This window comes from Lemur catta, chromosome 9 (assembly GCF_020740605.2).
Source record: "Lemur catta isolate mLemCat1 chromosome 9, mLemCat1.pri, whole genome shotgun sequence".
Taxonomy (NCBI): domain Eukaryota; kingdom Metazoa; phylum Chordata; class Mammalia; order Primates; family Lemuridae; genus Lemur; species Lemur catta.
Window position 1 is genome coordinate 56,949,333 of NC_059136.1, and position 17,788 is coordinate 56,967,120.

At 37.9% G+C, this 17,788-nt stretch overlaps 1 protein-coding gene across 6 annotated transcripts in view; it reads right to left on the reverse strand.

Annotated features, from left to right (window-relative positions):
• GRHL2 (grainyhead like transcription factor 2) overlaps positions 1-17,788 on the reverse strand; it is a 159,641-nt gene that overhangs the window by 138,002 nt on the left and 3,851 nt on the right. Inside the window, exon 1 of one of the 6 annotated variants that reach the window (XM_045561935.1) lies at positions 11,272-11,335. The exons of the other annotated variants lie outside the window; for them this stretch is intronic. The gene's annotated coding sequence lies outside the window, so the exon portion shown is untranslated. Of the gene's footprint in view, positions 1-11,271; positions 11,336-17,788 lie in introns of those variants that run through there. 6 annotated transcript variants of the gene reach the window in all.

Sequence of the window (17,788 nt, forward strand, 5' to 3'; positions counted from 1 at the left end):
AAATGCACAAAAATAGCACAAACCCACGTACACACACAGGCACCCCCCCAGCCCCCCCAGAAAACAAGACATTGGGGTCAGGTACGCAACAGTAACAACGAGAGTTAACATGTACTGAGTCTGTACCATGTCCCATGGACTGTTCTAAAAGTCATAAACCTCACCCCAATGCTAGAAGTCAGGATCTCTTACTATTATCCTTTTCTTATAGAGGAGAAACTAAAACTCAGAAAGATTAAGTAATTTACCCAAGGTCACACTACCAGTAAGTAGTGGAGCTGGGATACATATAGATATAAAATCTTCAGAAAAATATTGATGAACTGAATCTATTAAAAAAATCATGACCATATATAAGCCTTATCCTAGGAATGCAAAGCTGCTTCAAAAAAAAAATTAGGAAATTTATTTATGGATATAACAACATTAAGAATATAACAGAAAAAAAAAAACAAAATGAAAATCATTATTAATAGCTACAATGGACTGAATGTGTCTCCCCCAAAATTCATATGTTGAAATCTTACCCCCAGTGTGATGGTATTTGGAGGTGGGGTCCTTGGGAGATAATTAGGCCATGAGGTTGGAGCCTTCATGAATGGGATTAGTGCCCTTAGAAGAAGAGGCCAGAAAGCCTACCAGCTCGGAAGAGGGTCCTCGCCAGAGCCTGGCCATGCTGGCATCCTAATTTCAGACTTAGGGCCTACAGAACTGTGAAAAATACATTTCTGTTGTTTATGAACCACTCAGTACTTTGTTATAGCAACCTGACTGGACTAAGAAAATAGCCAAGAAACCAACAGTACCATCATATTTCCTTTACAGAACATCCTCTGCCATCTTATAATACTTTTCACCATTGCACTTGAATTCCTGACCAACATAACAAAAGTGAAAGAGTTAAGAAATCTAAATACTAGCAAGAAGGAGAAAAAAGTCATTATTTGCAAACAACATAACTTAATAGATAAATTGAGATTCAGTAAAAGAAAGAGGGGGAGGAGAAAAGGATGGATAGATACTAGAATAGGAACTCAGGTAGTCAGATGTAAAATCATATAAAACCAAGAGACTCTTCAAGATGAGCTTCAACTTAATGCTGAAACCCTAAGGATGTCAGACAACTATGTCCACTCTCAACTCCATTAGTTAGTACTGGTTAACAGTGTTCTATTGTTCTACAGTAATATGTTGATACAATTAGAGATGAGAATGAAATAAAAGGTGTAAATACTGGAAGAAGTGAATAAACATTATTTGCACACAATATGATAGCATGTCCAGAATACTCAAGAGAATCAACTGAACAACTATTACAGACAACAAGGCAAAGAAATAAGGTAGCTGGATACAAAATAACATTTAAAAATCCATGCCTTTTCAATATAAAAACAACCATATAACATATAAAGAAAGCAAAGACCCTTCTTAAAATAGTACCAAAAAGATGATATACTTTCAAACAAACATAATAAAAGTGCAAGATCTATATGAAGAAAATGTTTTAATGATACAGAGGAACATCAAAGAAGATTTGAATAAATGGAGGAAAACATACTTTGTTCTTACAGGAATACACAATATTAAGAAGATGTCAACTCTATACCAAAGTTATCCATAAAGTTTAATGTATTCCTTTCCTTCCTTCCCCCAAATCAGGATTTCTTGAGAACTACAGAAGCTGATTCTAAAGAAAGTTTGTATGAAAAAAAAATGCACAAATAACCAGGAAGACATTTTTAAGAGAAAAGTAATTAAAAAAAAAAAAAGAGGAAGAGTAATTAAATGGTACAGTATTTCCAGGTGTTAAAACAGTTTATAAAGTGTCATAAATAGTTGCTTCCACAGCATAAATAGATAGTGGAACACACTAAAGAGTTGAGAAATAGTCGCAAATACACATAGGAATTTAACATATGATAATGGTTGAATTTTAAACAAGTGAGGGAAATATGTATTATTTAATAAATGGTATTGGCACAATAGGATGGTCATCTAGAGAAACAGTTAAGCAAGAATTTCTTCATCACATAAATCCCAGGTGGATCAAAGCTTTCGGTGAAAACATGAAACCATAAAAGTAATAGAATGATCGAATAAATTTGGAGAGAAATTTGTTGGGGGTGGGGGGTTGTTTACTTTTAATTTTAGAGCAGAGGAAGCTTTCCTAAGCAAGGCATAAAACCTAGAAACCATTTTAAAAAACAGATGAATCTGGCTACCTAAAAATTTTAAATCTCTGCACAGCAAAACCATAACATAGTCAAAAGACAAATGACAAACTGGTAGGCAATGAGCTTATCTCTCAGGACATAAATAGCTCTTAAAATTCATCAAGAAAAAAACAGCAAGAAGCCGGGTGCAGTGGGACACATCTGTAATCCCAGCTACTTACTGGAGAGGCTGGGGCAGGAAGATTCTTGGGGCCCAGGAGTTTGACACCAGCCTGGGCAACACAGCAAGACTCCATCTCAGTTAAAAGAAAAGACCAACAACAAAATAGAAAAATAGGCAAAGAACATTAACAGTTCACAGGAAAAGAAATACAAATGTTGGCCGGGCGCGGTGGCTCACGCCTGTAATCCTAGCTCTGGGAGGCCGAGGCGGGTGGATCGCTCGAGGTCAGGAGTTCGAGACCAGCCTGAGCAAGAGTGAGACCCCGTCTCTACTAAAAATAGAAAGAAATTATCTGGCCAACTAAAAATATATATACAAAAAATTAGCCGGGCATGGTGGCTCATGCCTGTAGTCCCAGCTACTCGGGAGGCTGAGGCAGTAGGATCGCTTAAGCCCAGGAGTCTGAGGTTGCTGTGAGCTAGGCTGACGCCACAGCACTCACTCTAGCCCGGGCAACAGAGCGAGACTCTGTCTCAAAAAAAAAAAAAAAAAAAAAAAGAAATACAAATGTTTTAAATACATAAAAAAATTAAAGAAATGTATACAGAAACTCAGGTGTGGTAGGAGAAAATAAAAAAAAAAGAAATGTAAATTAGGAGAATAAGAAGATATCATTTTTTATGCTAGCAAAAATTATAAAGACTGATAAGATCCATTGCTGTGAGGGTATGCAGAAATGGGCATATCTGAATATTATTCATTGGAGAATAACTCAAAGTAATCAAAGTAGCATTTTTGGAAAACTATCAAAAGTTTCAAGATGTACAGCTTTTGCCTCAGAGGTTCCACTTCTATGAATTTATCCTTTAGTCACTTGTATATTCATACTATGGAATGTTGTGCAACTATTAAAAAAATGAGATGACTACCACTGACATGGAACAATCAAAATCATAGAGCAATAGATATAAAATCATTTATTTATGCTAAAAATAGGACAGGGAAAATTTTAAAAACTCAAATGCTTGCAGATTCATATGTGGTATAATGCCTAGAAAAACATCTAGACTGACATCCAAGAAACAGTTAAAATTGTGTTGAAAGTGGTAGGAGACAATTACAGAAGGGGCATTTATCTTTTTTCTCCCTAAATTTATAGGTATTGTGTAATAAGTATATATTTTTAATATTTGTGAATTTTAACCCAGTAAATTCCACTTGCATAAATTCATTCTAGGAAACAATCTAAAAATCTTGAAAGATTTTATGCCTGAAGAATTTTATATAGTGAAAACCATGGTAACAACCTACCTGTAACCTAAACGTAAGTCGATGATAGGAAATCCACAACATACAAAGCTCTGCAGCCATTAAAATATTCAGAAAAAAATTATAAAAATACACGGACAAGTACTTAGAGAGTTAGTTTGCAAAGAAATAAAAATATGCAATATGACCAATTACTTTAAAATGGCCCTTCATTTATACAGTGCTTTATAGGTTTCATGGAGGAAAGCTATTATTTGTAGCTTGCACATGGAAGATTTTCTAATCAAGCAATCCTTAAATTTACAGCATCAAAACATTTGAAAAAATAGGAAAAAGTGTAACACAGATCACATGAAATCCTAGATAATCTAAGAATGTATTTAAAATAATGAGTTTAACCTTCTACTAGAATTAAATATTTTTCCCTGTAATCAGTAGTCAAACTCATTAAGCTGAATTTTCCTTTTCATGCCTTCTCTGCTAGATTTGTAGACAAAAAAAAATTATATATCCAAAAGGTTAACCATAAGAGGGAAATTGAAGAAAACAACCTTGATAATTCAGACCAGATAATGAGTTGCTGATTAATGCAGCTGGCTCTAATGCCACTAGCACTTTTAAGACAAATTCCTAATTGTCCTACATGTTTTAATGTTGTATCTCAGTTTAGAAAAGTACCAAATTACTTCCATAAATTGCCATTTTCCAGAGATATTACCTTTAACACTATAAGCAACATGCATATGACAGAGAACAAAATAGATGTTTTAACCGGTACCTCTAGAAGAGTTTTTTAATATAAAGTTTAATTACAGGGCCCTAGAGACTTATTTTGAAAAGTGACTTTGCTTTAAATAGCCTCAGTATTTAGATAAACAACCAAAGTGTTTCTTAATCACTAGTAATAGGCCAAAAAGAAAAAAAAAAATGAAATCAAACCTAAGAAGTGAAAAATAGTGGCAGGTCTTTTCAAAACAAAATAAAGCAGAAAATTTGAAGACTCACATTACCTTGTCTCATTCTGGACCTGCCTCCACTATTCCCATAACTAATCATCTGAAGAATGGAAGGTAAATGTACAATCGCATTTTTTTCTAATTACATTCTTAAGCCTTGAACTAGTAGTAGTTTTTTTGAGGTCTCTGTGCCTAGCATGGTGCCCAGCTCTGTCTGCCCTATAGGCACTCAATAAATCATACGGTGAAATAGACACGTGACCACTGATTTGTTGTTTGGATATATTCATCCTGAACTTGTTCACCACCAGTCAGCTTGGAGATATGGGTCCCCATCCCTCGCCTAAGTTCCCTGAGACTTGTAGTCCTTGATTAGGGAACTTGAAATACTGACCTGAATCACTGCTTTCATTGGCCAAGGGTGAAGGCAGTGAATTAGGAATTATTCTCACACCCAGTGACTTGTACTGAGAGAAGAGATCATGGCTCAACACTGCTAATAAACTCTTTTTACTAACTATAAACTCTCTACAGCTGAACTTTCTACAAAACCTCAAGAGCTTTTAAGATACGAAAATACTGTCTATATATTTAAAACAAACATAAAGCTCTTCTGTGAGCAAAAATACAATGAGTAAATGGAAAGAAATGCAATTCAAAACAAGTTACCATTTTTAATCTATCAAATTGGCAAAGACTAAAAAGAGGATAATATGCATTTTGGGGGGGAAGGAATGTGGGAATGTGGAATCCTAGTCTCTCAGATACACTGTTAGTGGGAGTGTTAATTAGAAAATATCTGGATGGCAATTTGGAAATATGAAACAAATGTCTTTAAAAAGTGCATACATTTTGATGAGGAATTTCTATTCATTGGAATGTATTTCAAGGAAATAACTAAGAGAGTGCAAAGATTTAGCAATAAGGATAATCATTCAAGTATTGACTTTATGAGTAAAAAACTGAAGGAAAAATCTAAATGTACAAGGAAGAAATGGCTTCACTAATTTGGATATTTCCATTCAATGTAAAACTATAGGGCCATTGAAAATATTAATCCGCATGGAAAGCTATCTGTTACAAACATCAATTTAAAAAATAAGTTACCAAAAAGTATATAAATCACTATCTCATCTCTTTGTATGTAGTATATTTGTATGTACATACATAGAAAACGGAGTAAAATATAGATTTCAAAATGTTAAGTGTTAACATCTCTGAGTGGTAGAAAATTGTTATTTTCTGATATTTTTACATTTAAGTGTGAATTAACTACCTCTTCTAAGACCTTTTAAATCACCCTTTAGAAAGGCTAAAATAAAGAAAAAACATTAATGAGTTAAATCCATAAAGGTTGATCTCAAACTTTCCACTTTGAAAGCAACGAAAGTACTCACACAAGAGCAATATATTTGACATCAAAAAATTCAAACCTCTGAACATTTTTTTAAATCATGGAATTAAATTATAACAAGTTGAAATGATAGCCAGAATTTTAACAAAAGGGTTAGTAGTTTTAGGTCTGAAAGAGCTCTCACAAGTCAATGATACAAATGTCAGCATCCCAATTTTTTTTTTAAATGAGTGAAAAATAAGAACAGGCCACTGTTAACCAATGGTGCATTTGTACAGATGTTGGAAGGTGCTCCTTTACAAGGGAAGGAAGCACAGCTGGATCTCAGCCCCAAGTCCCCCGTTCCCTCCCAGCAAAATCCCCTCCTTCAGGAAATAACAACACAACCATAGGTAGGAGCCAGGATAAGAGTAAGAGCTTCACTAAAAAAGAAATTAAAATTACCAATAAATATCTGAGAAAATGTTTAATATTTTTAATTACCAAACTGCAATAAAAATACACTCATTTCTTTTTTGCTTTTTAAATAGACAAAAACATTATAATTCTCATTTACTGGTAAGATGATATGAGAAAGACAACCTCAAACACTGTTGAGAGAACATCAATTGTTTCTTTCTGGAAGTCATTTTCAAATTATGTATCAAGGACCTAAAAATATTTATGTCTTTTGTTCTTCTACTTCCAGAAACCTATTCTAAAGTAATAACCAGAGATACAAAGATTTATGTATAAATATGATTTATTATAATAAAAAATCAAAACAACCTAACCATTAAAAATAGGAGAAGGTATATTTCAGCTTTAAACACTACATAGAATACTTAAAGGGCTGGTACAATACCAATCATACAGCATTAAGTGGAAAATGCAAAAGGACATGAATGATGTAAAAATGAAGGATCATAATTTGCATACTCTTTTAAAAACCTCATTAATAAAATATGCATGCACATATTAGAAACTAAGAAAATAATTGTTAACAGGGTGCTGGAATTATGAGTGATTTTTCTTCTATATACTTTTCTCTCGTTTCCAATTTTCCCTCATGAGCACTTATTATTTTCATAATCAGAAAAAAGACTCCCCAAGAAATGCTTCTGTAAAAAGAAGACACATGCAAATGCAAAGCCAGATCACAAAACAGATGCAATAAAAGTCAGGCTGGGCAACAGCCCTGAGAGCTGTGAGGTAGGTCATTCAGAAATGCTTCAAAACAGTGATTTACAAAATAATCCATCAAGTATGCAGAACAATAAAAATTCCAGTATCATAAAAGCATTTTCAACTTCTTCCATACTACAGAAATATTTGGTACAATGACGACAACAACAAAATCACGTTAGCCCTGGAAGCATGTTTAATTTTGTTTATCTGGCTAAGCACGCATAGGTATGTTACAACAGAAAAACTTGGAGCTTAAAACTGAACACGTCCTGGGATTTGACCACACAGGTATTTCATTGTTTAGGAAGGATCAGAAAGGCAAAAAAGCATAAAGATACAACTACTACCCCCGTTCAGTTCAACTTCAGGAGATGAGAAGTGATAAATGAATTGTGTCCCAAGATTTGTGAGCAAACTCAGAAAGGGAATTTGTGTTTTCTATGTGGCTGAATATAATACAAATCACACCTTATAGATCATTTACTAAAATTGAAGATAAACACAGCACAGAAGGACAAACGATGTGGCCCTTCCCTCAACCCTCCCACAAGCCCCCTAAGCATGTGGGCCTTTATTTGGACTTTTAACATCCATAGACAGCAATTTTTTGAAAGTATAAACTACAGCATCTGGCATTGATGAATTTCGGTGCAATATGAAGAAAAGTATGGGGGCAGGGAAAGCCAGGTAGGATAGAGAGGAGGGGGCAGTTGCAAGTTCACTTTGAACACAAAACCACAGCATCCACCTACTAGTTCCTGTTTCACAAACCCTGTTCATTCCCACAGCCACAGATTGCTTTGGTTTTGTTCACATTTTACGAAAGTTCATTTCTACCTTTTTTTTTTTTTTAATGACATAATTTTGGCAACTTCAGTGACTCTGGGAGGCCCATTTCCCCAGCAAGTTCACATCAGGTACTTTTTGTTCCCTGCTGTGGATGCTCCTTGGATAGGCTGATAAGCAAATAAGTTCACATTTGTGACAAAGCTTCCATTAAAGACGCCTGCAGTAAATCCTATGATGCAATCGCATACAGTTTAACTAACAGACTCAAGCTGGTCAGGCATGATCTATGTACCAGCTTGTAGAAGCAGTTAGATGAGTCACATGCTCGTCCCTCCGGGGAGAAGCTAATCTACGTTATGGAAAAAATAAATTATTATTTTAAAAATCATAAAAACTCAACCTGGCCTACAACTACTTTTTGTTTTTAAAAGGAGTCGTATCCCAGGCTCTCCCCATCTATCCCTCCAAAAGATTAAGTAAATTGGACCCAAGCCCAGATCTCTCCCAAGAACATTCAGGTGAGGTCTGAGATGGTGTGGCAGGCGGCCTCGCCTACAGAGAATTTGCTTGAAGGGAAACTACGCAGGCACTCGCAGCCTACTGAGTGGAATAAACCGAGTTTTCTATGCTTGATCTTAGCCAAAAGGCCGAGAAGCGATTGAGTTTTCTCTTAGTCATTCCTCAGCTTCAAATTATACAAATGTTGGAAACTCCTACCCCTACTTGTGCTATTTTGAAAAATATTTGGATTTAATAATTGAACTTAACACATACCGGAATCCAAAAGGACAGGGCTGTTGAGACACGAATCGAACAGATATACAGGTTAGTGAGGAGCAGCGCGGGCACTACACGTGGCATCCCAGCATGAAGCGCAGCGTGGCCCGCTGGGGACAAAAGGAGAGGGCAGGGACTTCTGCACAGATCAGGTCAAGTCTACCTGAAACTAGCAAGCAGCAGGCTTTTCCGTTTTATATGAGAATGTGCGTGTTACTTTTAAATGTCTCCATGGCAGAATGACTATTTTTATAAGTAACCTTTAAAATTTCTCCTTAATTACAAAAGCAGCGCAAAGCTCACTTCAGCAAACTAGGAAAACACAGAGAAGCACAAATAAGAGACAAAAGTACCTATATTTTGTCAAAACAGAGAACAAACCACTATTAAATTTTTGTGGTTTTGAAAAATGTATTCCTTATTTTTATGCCTATAAACATTCTAATATAATACATCGTGAACATTTTCTCCTGTCATTAAGTATTTTTCCATAATGTGATTTATAAGGCTTGCATAGTATCCCATCATCTCACTGAACTGTGATTTACTAAACCAACTCTTTATAGCCAGGCATTTAAGGTTATTCTAATTTTTCACTTTTAAAAATAAATGCTGCACTTTAACAGCTTTGATTATTCTCTTTAGATAAACTCCTAAAACTGAAATTCAGGTGTCAGTGAGTAGACCCATTTCAACCAGTTTTGCCAAACTGCCTTCCAGAAAGTTTGTAATATTTATATTAATAATTCTCTAAAAATGTATTTTACCCAAACCGAGTTTTGTTAATCTTAGCCAATTTGACAGGGAAACTTAGAATGTTCCTGTTATCTAATCTGTATTTTTTGAATTATTAATAAAGCTAAATATTATTTTCTATGTGTATTAGCCACTTGGCCATCTTTCTATTAAGGCATTTGTCCTTTTTTAAAATGTATTCAGAAATAAGCAAGAGATAGATACATATTTTTTAAAGTATACACCAAGACTCCAAAGCAACTAAAAAATCATGGTCTGCAGAGGAAACATGTCTTGCAACCTAATCAAAACTTCTCCAACATGAGAACCTTCCAGGGGCTACTAACTTCAGAGAAAATTGATTTCAGAGATTTTAAATTCTGTAACACAATAGTATACCAGAGAAGATCTTATTCTTGAACTAAATGAATGATTATTATGTGTCCTTATTATGTGCCCTGACATAAAATAATATATTACCTTGTCCTTGAAGTGAAACTGCAGCTGCTATTCTTATCTTTGTATTATTTAGTATCTTTTCCAAACACTTACTAAGTGACTGGCTTAACAGTATTTTCTGACCGTGGGTGCCTGTGAATTATGTTTTATTAAAAGCAGTAATAGGGAAAGGGAGGAGGAAGAGGAAAAGGAAGAAGGACACCCTGAGAAATAGGAGGAGGAGGAGTCGGGGGAAGAGGAAGGGGAGAGGGAGGGGGAGAAAGAAGAGGGGTAGGGAGAGGAGGTCATGCTTTTCACCTGTTTAAAGTTTCCAGCTTATTAAATTTTATTCAATGTTCCATTCATTCTGACAGTGCCTCACTCTCACTCGATGAGCCTGCCTAGAGTAAGCCACTTCCTGGGCTCTCTCCCTGAAGAAGTTCTCAGAGTCCCTGCCAGCCCTTTTTATCTGATTTTCTTGTACCAGTTTTCCACCCGCCCAGGGAGGCTGTGGGGGAGCCCTCTAGTTAAACCATTGATTTCACCGCCTAGCTGCCCTTCTGAATTCCCTGTGGCCCTCTGGATTCCTTCTGCCTGTTACAAATCTGTTTCTTTGTCATCTTAGTCAGATCCCTGTAAAGGGGAGAGGAAGTCTGGGAGCAGAAGCAGTTCTGCTGTGCCTGATACTCTCCTGTCCTGCTAATGTTCCTTGCTGCCCCTGTGAGCCACCACCAGCCCAGACTCCTCTGCAGGAAGAAAATGAGACTCACAAAATGTTGGAGCAGGTGATTACCCTCAGAGATCGTTTTAGTTCAATTCCATTTTACAGATGAAAAATAATGAAAGAAGAATCCTCTGATCTTATGTTAATTATCTTATTGGCAATACAGGAAAAAGGCAAAAAAGCTACCTTTGTTCCTTGCTTCTTTGAAAAATTAGATCCAAGAAGTACAGAAGGCAGTTGTTTTATGGGGCTCACTGAACTGAAAACTCAAAACAATGATTTGTGGTGCATGTGGGAAGAGAAGTCCATTTTAACTGATACCATTTTAACAGTAATGGTATCAGAATCTTAAGCAGGTATTACATATGCTCATGTTCCTGTTTTAAGAAGTAAACATGCACTGCCTTCCCTGCTCCCAATCGCCCTAAATTTTTTTTTAAAAGCATATTTTTTCAAACTAATCAAAACTTCAGATTTTCAACTCATACTTGAAATCACAACATGTAACACAGAAGGAATGCAACACACTTTTCTCCTCAAACCAAATTTTTAGATCCAAATCCTAAACTTGCTAACTCATATGCCCTAAATAATCCCCAAGGCTCGTCCTAGCTCTGGCTTTTAGGCTGCAAGTTAAAATCAAAACCAATTCTTCCAGGAGGCCAGACAGCCACATGCCCTCCCACCCGAGGCCCCAGCTCAGCAGCCCATGCCTGGCCACTCACCCTCTACTGAGAAAACACCGTGAGCTCAACAGTTATTCAAGCAGTTTCTTTCTGCTGTCTCGTCCTTTCCTTTCTCCATCCCTCTCCCCTTCACTTCAACCTTTCCCTCTCCTAAAACCCAGATCTAAATTCATGGGCCTTAAAAAAGAAGAGACTCTGGCTCCCAGGGTTTAGTTATATTTGTATATTCAGAGTTCAGAAGAAAGGCAAATGCCAAAATAAAGAGAAGCAACAGCAAATCTGGCTTTCCTTTTCTGCTCGGGAGGGTATCTGCATTCACACTTGTAAAGGAAGCATTTCCTTGGGAGTGAAAGTGAAGTGCTCCCCACAAAGTTCATTGCCATGCTCATTACAAAGTAAAATAAGGCACTTCATCCGCCACAGGTGGGCGATTGCTGCCCCTGAATGTCCATTCAAATGCACGAACAAGAACAATCTCCCTCCCCCCAACTTATTTTCAAAATATACAGTGAGGCTGTGGGGGAGCCCTCTAGTTAAACCACTGATTTCACCAGAAATGTACCAGCTTTTCTAGTACTTTCCATAGAATCTTAAAATGTGTTCTTTGGTTGATAATATACATGGTAATTCAAAATGTGCTGGTTTTATAATTATATAATATATAATATTACTACTGCTTGCCAAAACCCAAACACTTCTAACTCTCTTCCCAATATAATTGAGGGTGGGGGGGATAGAGATCCTCAAAGAAATACTTTCTTACTTCTATCCCACTTAAGCCATTATAATCCAGTACGTTTCACCATTAAAAAACTTGCAGCATAAAATATACTTTTCTGACAGTGGAAAATTAAATAAATAAAACTAATCGAGGAGCCTGGATTTATCTAAAGGATGGAAATATGCAAATAGGTAGACAGTGAGGTGAATCTGAATTTTGGAGGCCTGAATTTTAAGACCACTGAAGTCATCTTAAGTGACTCTCAGATGCATGTTATTGTTACTAAGCAACACACTAGTCCTCCTAGGCTGAAGCAAAAATTCCCATTCAGCCTGTTGCTGCTTGCTAAGAAATTTTTCCTGGACAAGACTGCCAAACCAACTGCTACCCTGTTTCAGGTTAGGCTTAGTTTTAATAATTGAGCAAGAGTCATTGACAACCTCTTGAAAAGGAAGAGAGTGTCAGCACCCCAATGTGAATGCCAACAATCATGGGTGAGTCCAATTAATTTAGGGTAAGGATTTTCTTATATTGAAAAGAACTGAAAATTTTTCCTATGTTAAACTAAGTTGGCTTAAATTAGATAAAAGTGACATCATCTGCTGTCATCATCTTACCTCTGGGCTCAGGTGACAAGGAGAGGCTGCTGATGCTGTAAATACTGAAAGAATGTAGCAAAATTCACTAACTAAAGCAACACCTAAAATCAGATTCACATTTATCTCTATGCATAGAGGCTGTGTATGTGTCGATTCTCAGCAAGTAATAAAAAATCAGGAAAGTGACATCAGAGAGACAAATCAATGAACGAATGAAAGAAGGAAGGGAGGGAAGGAGGGTGGAAGGAAATAATGTTGGTTCAGATTAGGGACGAAGTAAGTGAGGGAAAAAATACTATTTAACCAAATTGTTCATTTTTTAACAAGAAATGTATGCCTCATTAGACCAAAGTCATAAAGACAAACTGAAGCAGTTGCCTGAATTATCTAAGACTTTTTAAAAAGCAAATTTAACAACCTAATATTTAAAAAATCTTATTTAAATTATCTATACATTTCAAACGCACTTCTTTGGGTGACTGGGTGTTGTTATTATTGTTTAAATGTTTTCTATGTATGTTTGACTTATCTGGCTACTTTTCTCAATTTTCCTTTACTTTGCAGAGTCTAGTTGAAATTGCTTGATATAGCTCTTCATTTATTGTTCTAGCACTTACCTCTAATCTTCCTTAAGTCAGGTGGCACTGGGCCCTGGGTGGCCTGGACTCTATAGGCAGTTTAAAACAGAACCTCACTACAGGCCAACAGAAGGTCTAGTACCATCTTATTAGGGTAATACTTAAAGCTACCATGAGCCCAAGACTTGAAACTGCAACCATCACCCCATCAAATCCTTTTACCAGGGACCAATTTCAAATTAGAACTCTTTATCTTTGACTTTGTACTACAAAATAGAATCTAAATTCAATGAAATGACAGTCCCCAAAAAAGTGAACACCAGCTCTCAGGTGAGTGAGATTCAGCCAGAAACCCTAGCTTGACCCTTGACAAGCCTGGCAGAGGTCCATATGGGTGACATCACTTCCAATCAGGTCTTTAGCCTCTCTGGAAACATATGACCTATCAAAAGGATGCCTCTTCCAGAAAGTGCATTTCAGCAAAACAATGAAAACAACACAAGAGAAAGCCTAAGAGTTCTTACATCCAAGTTAAAATTATCTCAGAAGTTATTCATCCAGAGGTAGCATAAGGTAAAATAAAAGCGCACAGGTTTCATTTCATTTATATACTGAATATGCACCTGAAAAGTTGCACATAAATTGCATTTATTATGTAATGCTAAATATTCATTTAAAGCAGTGTTTACCTATTTAACTCAATCATAAAGTATACCTGGGACATTGTTCAAATGCAGATTCCCTGGGCCCTCTTTGAGAGAATCTGATTCAACACATCCGGGCTGGGGCCCAGGGATTTGTAGTTTTACCAAGTACCTCAGGTGATATTTTACAGATAATTTAAACTCAGATGAGTTTGGGAGCAATGATTTAAAGGATTCCTATGGAGATTCCTATGATTAAACATATGTCATCTTGAGCTTTGTTTTTATTAACCTAGATTTTTGTGGTGTTGTCTAGCATTTTCTTCTTTTTCAGTTAGGTTACCTTTGCCTGTATGTCAGTTTACTTCACTGAAGATGGGAAACTAACCAAAGCACACTCTTTGCAGTGTTTCTCATTCAGACACAGTTGACAAGTCCATGTTTTCTGATGGATACAGCATGCAGTAATGGAACAAGAGCAAGAGGAAGGCAGGAAAGGCAAGTTTTCCCTTGCCTGAGGCTAATGCTAAGGAGTGGAGACAGTCGTTGACCTTTTTGAACCAAAAGTTTTAGGAAGGTGGGAGTGTCCCAGCAAACACTATTTGTACTTTGCCCCTCTTCTTTGGTTCTAATTCCCAGAGGCCCTCTAGTATGTGTACATTTATTCATCTCTGAATTAAGAAGTATGTAAGACTTAATCCACTGTAGGGAACAGAACATTGGACCCTAAGCATTAAAATTGGTGATACACAGGGATCATCCAACAGGACTGATGGTGTTCATTGGTTCTTTATTTACTCAATGGGTATTACTACCTCTTGATTGCCAGAACCATTTACAAGTATAATTTTCTCTGGTTTTCAGTATGCCAATGTTTGGATTAATAAGAGAGAACTGATTGTGTTCATTTACTTGATAGCGCCATTATCTCTCAATCTGATTCACCCACACTGGGTTCCTTTCTGGTCCTAGAGCATGCTAAGCACACTCTCACCTCAGGGCCCTTGCACTTACTCTTCCATTTGCTTGTAAGACTCTTACCCCAGGTCTCCTCATTTCAGGTCTCGGCTCAAAGATCATCTCATTAGAGAAGCTGTACCTGACCACTATATATAACATAGCTCCCCATTCCTATCAATCCCTTTAGTCTGCCTTGCTTTCCCTCATAGCAGTTATCATCATCTAATTTATTATCTATTTGCTTCGTGATTGGTTTGCTGTTTCCCCTCACACACACCACTAGAATGTAAGCACCATGAGAACAGGGACTATATTCTACTCACTATTGAGTCTCAATGCTAGCATCAATTCCCAGTATACAGTAGCATCCAAGACATGTTTACTGGGAGAAACGAATGGATATTTGTATTGGTTTGAAAAGATGTGACAAATTCTTGACATTTGTGGTCTTAAAAGCTATTTTATACACCCAAATGGAAACAAACATGTGCATTTATAAAACTAAAGAGTAGAGAATTTAATTAAAATGTATAGCCATGTCATTACTTGAAAGGTTATCCTCATGAAATACCTATAACTTTGGGCATTTTCTGAATAGCAGGACTCCTTAAGATAAAACATAAAATGACTAACAGTAATTATCCTAGGCAAAAATAGGGTGGGTAGGGGAAACCGAGTATTTATCATGACCTGCATTGTGTTTTTTAAAAGCTTTTTTGTAACTATTGTATTTTTTGTAAGTTTTAGGCATTTACCAGGTATTGCATTAATTTAAGTTATGTCAATTCATGTCCACTACAGCCTAAGCCCCTTGAGAACATGGCCCATTTTATATATCTTTGTATGCTCCTATAATACCTATCTCAATGTATTGCAAATAGAAGGTAATCTGAAAATATATTTACTGAATGAAAAATACCTGAGTATCAAAATCAAATGTTACGTATATATTAATATATATTCTCTGAGTACATTTTATACATTCTGGCAGTAAAATAAGAGTTTATAAATCTATCATTGCCTTGCTCATACACATCCTGGTTGACAAAGATCATCAGTCTTCATAAAATTTAAGATGGGGGAGTAGACAATTTTTAAATATGTACAAAGACAAAATGTCCTAAAAATATTTTGTTGTAATTAGCAATAGCATCAACATTTCAGAACATAAAAAGCAGAATCCCTTTCAATCTGAAAAGCCCACACCATAAAAAAAGATGATGCTACTTCAGTCCAGACTTGCTAACTGGAAATATCTTCCTATGTTATCCAAAAGATTACCTAAATCTCAATGGGATTATGGAAGAATATTCAATGTGTATTCTTTTAGTGTATTTCCAGAAAATACAGCCAAGCCTCCCAGGGCGGATTCACCATGAAGATGATGAAGCTCTGGCGCTGCAGGACCCTCACTTGCTTAGGTGAGGAAGCCTCAGCAAAGTGCTCAGGTTATCTCTTTTCTAGGAGTCTCCACCCATCTGACACACACAGTTGCATAAACTTCAGGCCCACCGCTGCCAGGCCTTCATTAGAATACTGCCATTAAGAAAACTAGGCTAGTATTTGCAAAAATGATCTAAAAGTCATGTATCGATCTAAAGCATTTCTCAACAGTCCAAGGAGAGAGAGACAAACGGGGTCGATTACGTGTATCTTTGCAGTATTGTTACTATTGCTTTTCCCAGGATACAAAATCTAGTCTTGGAAACCATGACTAGATGAAAGCAACTTTCATAATGGTAAGCATACTATTATACATACATAATCCAAAGTTATTACCCATAAAAACTAGGTGATGCTTCGTAGTCAAACCAGATTGCTAGTACTCGGTACTTATCTTCAATAGTAAATATATTGTCCTTATTGCTGGTAAATATAAGTGGTTAAAATAAAAACCGATTCATTCTGAATTCGAGTCATGTACCACAACACTGCCTAGTTAAACTAAAAGTTAATTGCGCGTGGTTAATTAAACTACATATGCAACCATTTTTGACGCGAAGGTCAAAACAAACCACAAAAACCTGCTGTAATCTCAGCATTGGCTACTGAAGTTTTCAAACTCAGTGATTTTGAAAACGTAGTGATTCCTTAAAAACTACAGAAAGATTTGGGGGGTGGAGGGGCGGCGGGTATTCTTATACACTCATTCACTGTCCTTGTCCTACCACTACCTCTAACCACCTCTTGTATTTTTAACTTTAGTTCTTCTCCTCTGGTACGTAGTACTCAGTTAATTCTTCACTGGTGGCTAAAGTGGTACAAATATCTGGTAGTTTTGTGTTTTGTTTTAAGTATGCCAGCGTGTGTTCTTAGATTCGCCCACCCTACCAGAGGCTTTACTTTGAGTGTGGTCCTTCCCCTCCACCCCTGAACAGATCCGGAGGGCCTTCCCACTCAGCTTGGGGCTGGCCCCGGCGGAGACACCTTCAGGAAGGTCTCCTTGGGATGGCCACAGCACCAGGGTAAAGTGACCGGGGAAAGCAAAAAGGTGGCCCTCTGCGCACTTCCTATAAGACGCAGCCAGTTCCCAGCCCGGGACGCGCCCGAAGGCGAGGGAAGGGAGTGTCGCCATCGAATCCCGGGCAAGGCCGCGGGACCCACCTCCGGCTCCCTCCCGCTCCCGCCCTCGGCCCCACCTCCCCCGGCTCGCACAAAGCCGTCCCGAAGGCGTGGGCCAGGCCCGCGGGGAGGCCGCGACAGGCGGCAGGACCCGGCCGGCGACCTGCGACTCCGGCCGCGCAGGCCGCCACTCCCCGGCGAGTCTGGAGTTCCCGCGGCCCCAACCACCCCCCACCCCGCCTGTGCATCGAGAGCCCCTGGAGAAGGCTCGGCGCGACCCCCACGGCCCCGCCTGCCGCGCCCGAAGTGGCGGCCCTCGGCGTCGCAGCCCTGGGCCCGCGGGCCCTCGAAGGGGCGCGCACTCGCCGTCGGGGCGCGCGCGAACGGCTCGGCCGCGGGCACCCCTTTGCGCCCTGCCGCGGCGCTAACTCGGGGCCTCAAATGAGTTGCCCCCATTTCCGAAAGGCCCTTTCCCTGGGCACCTGCGTGCGG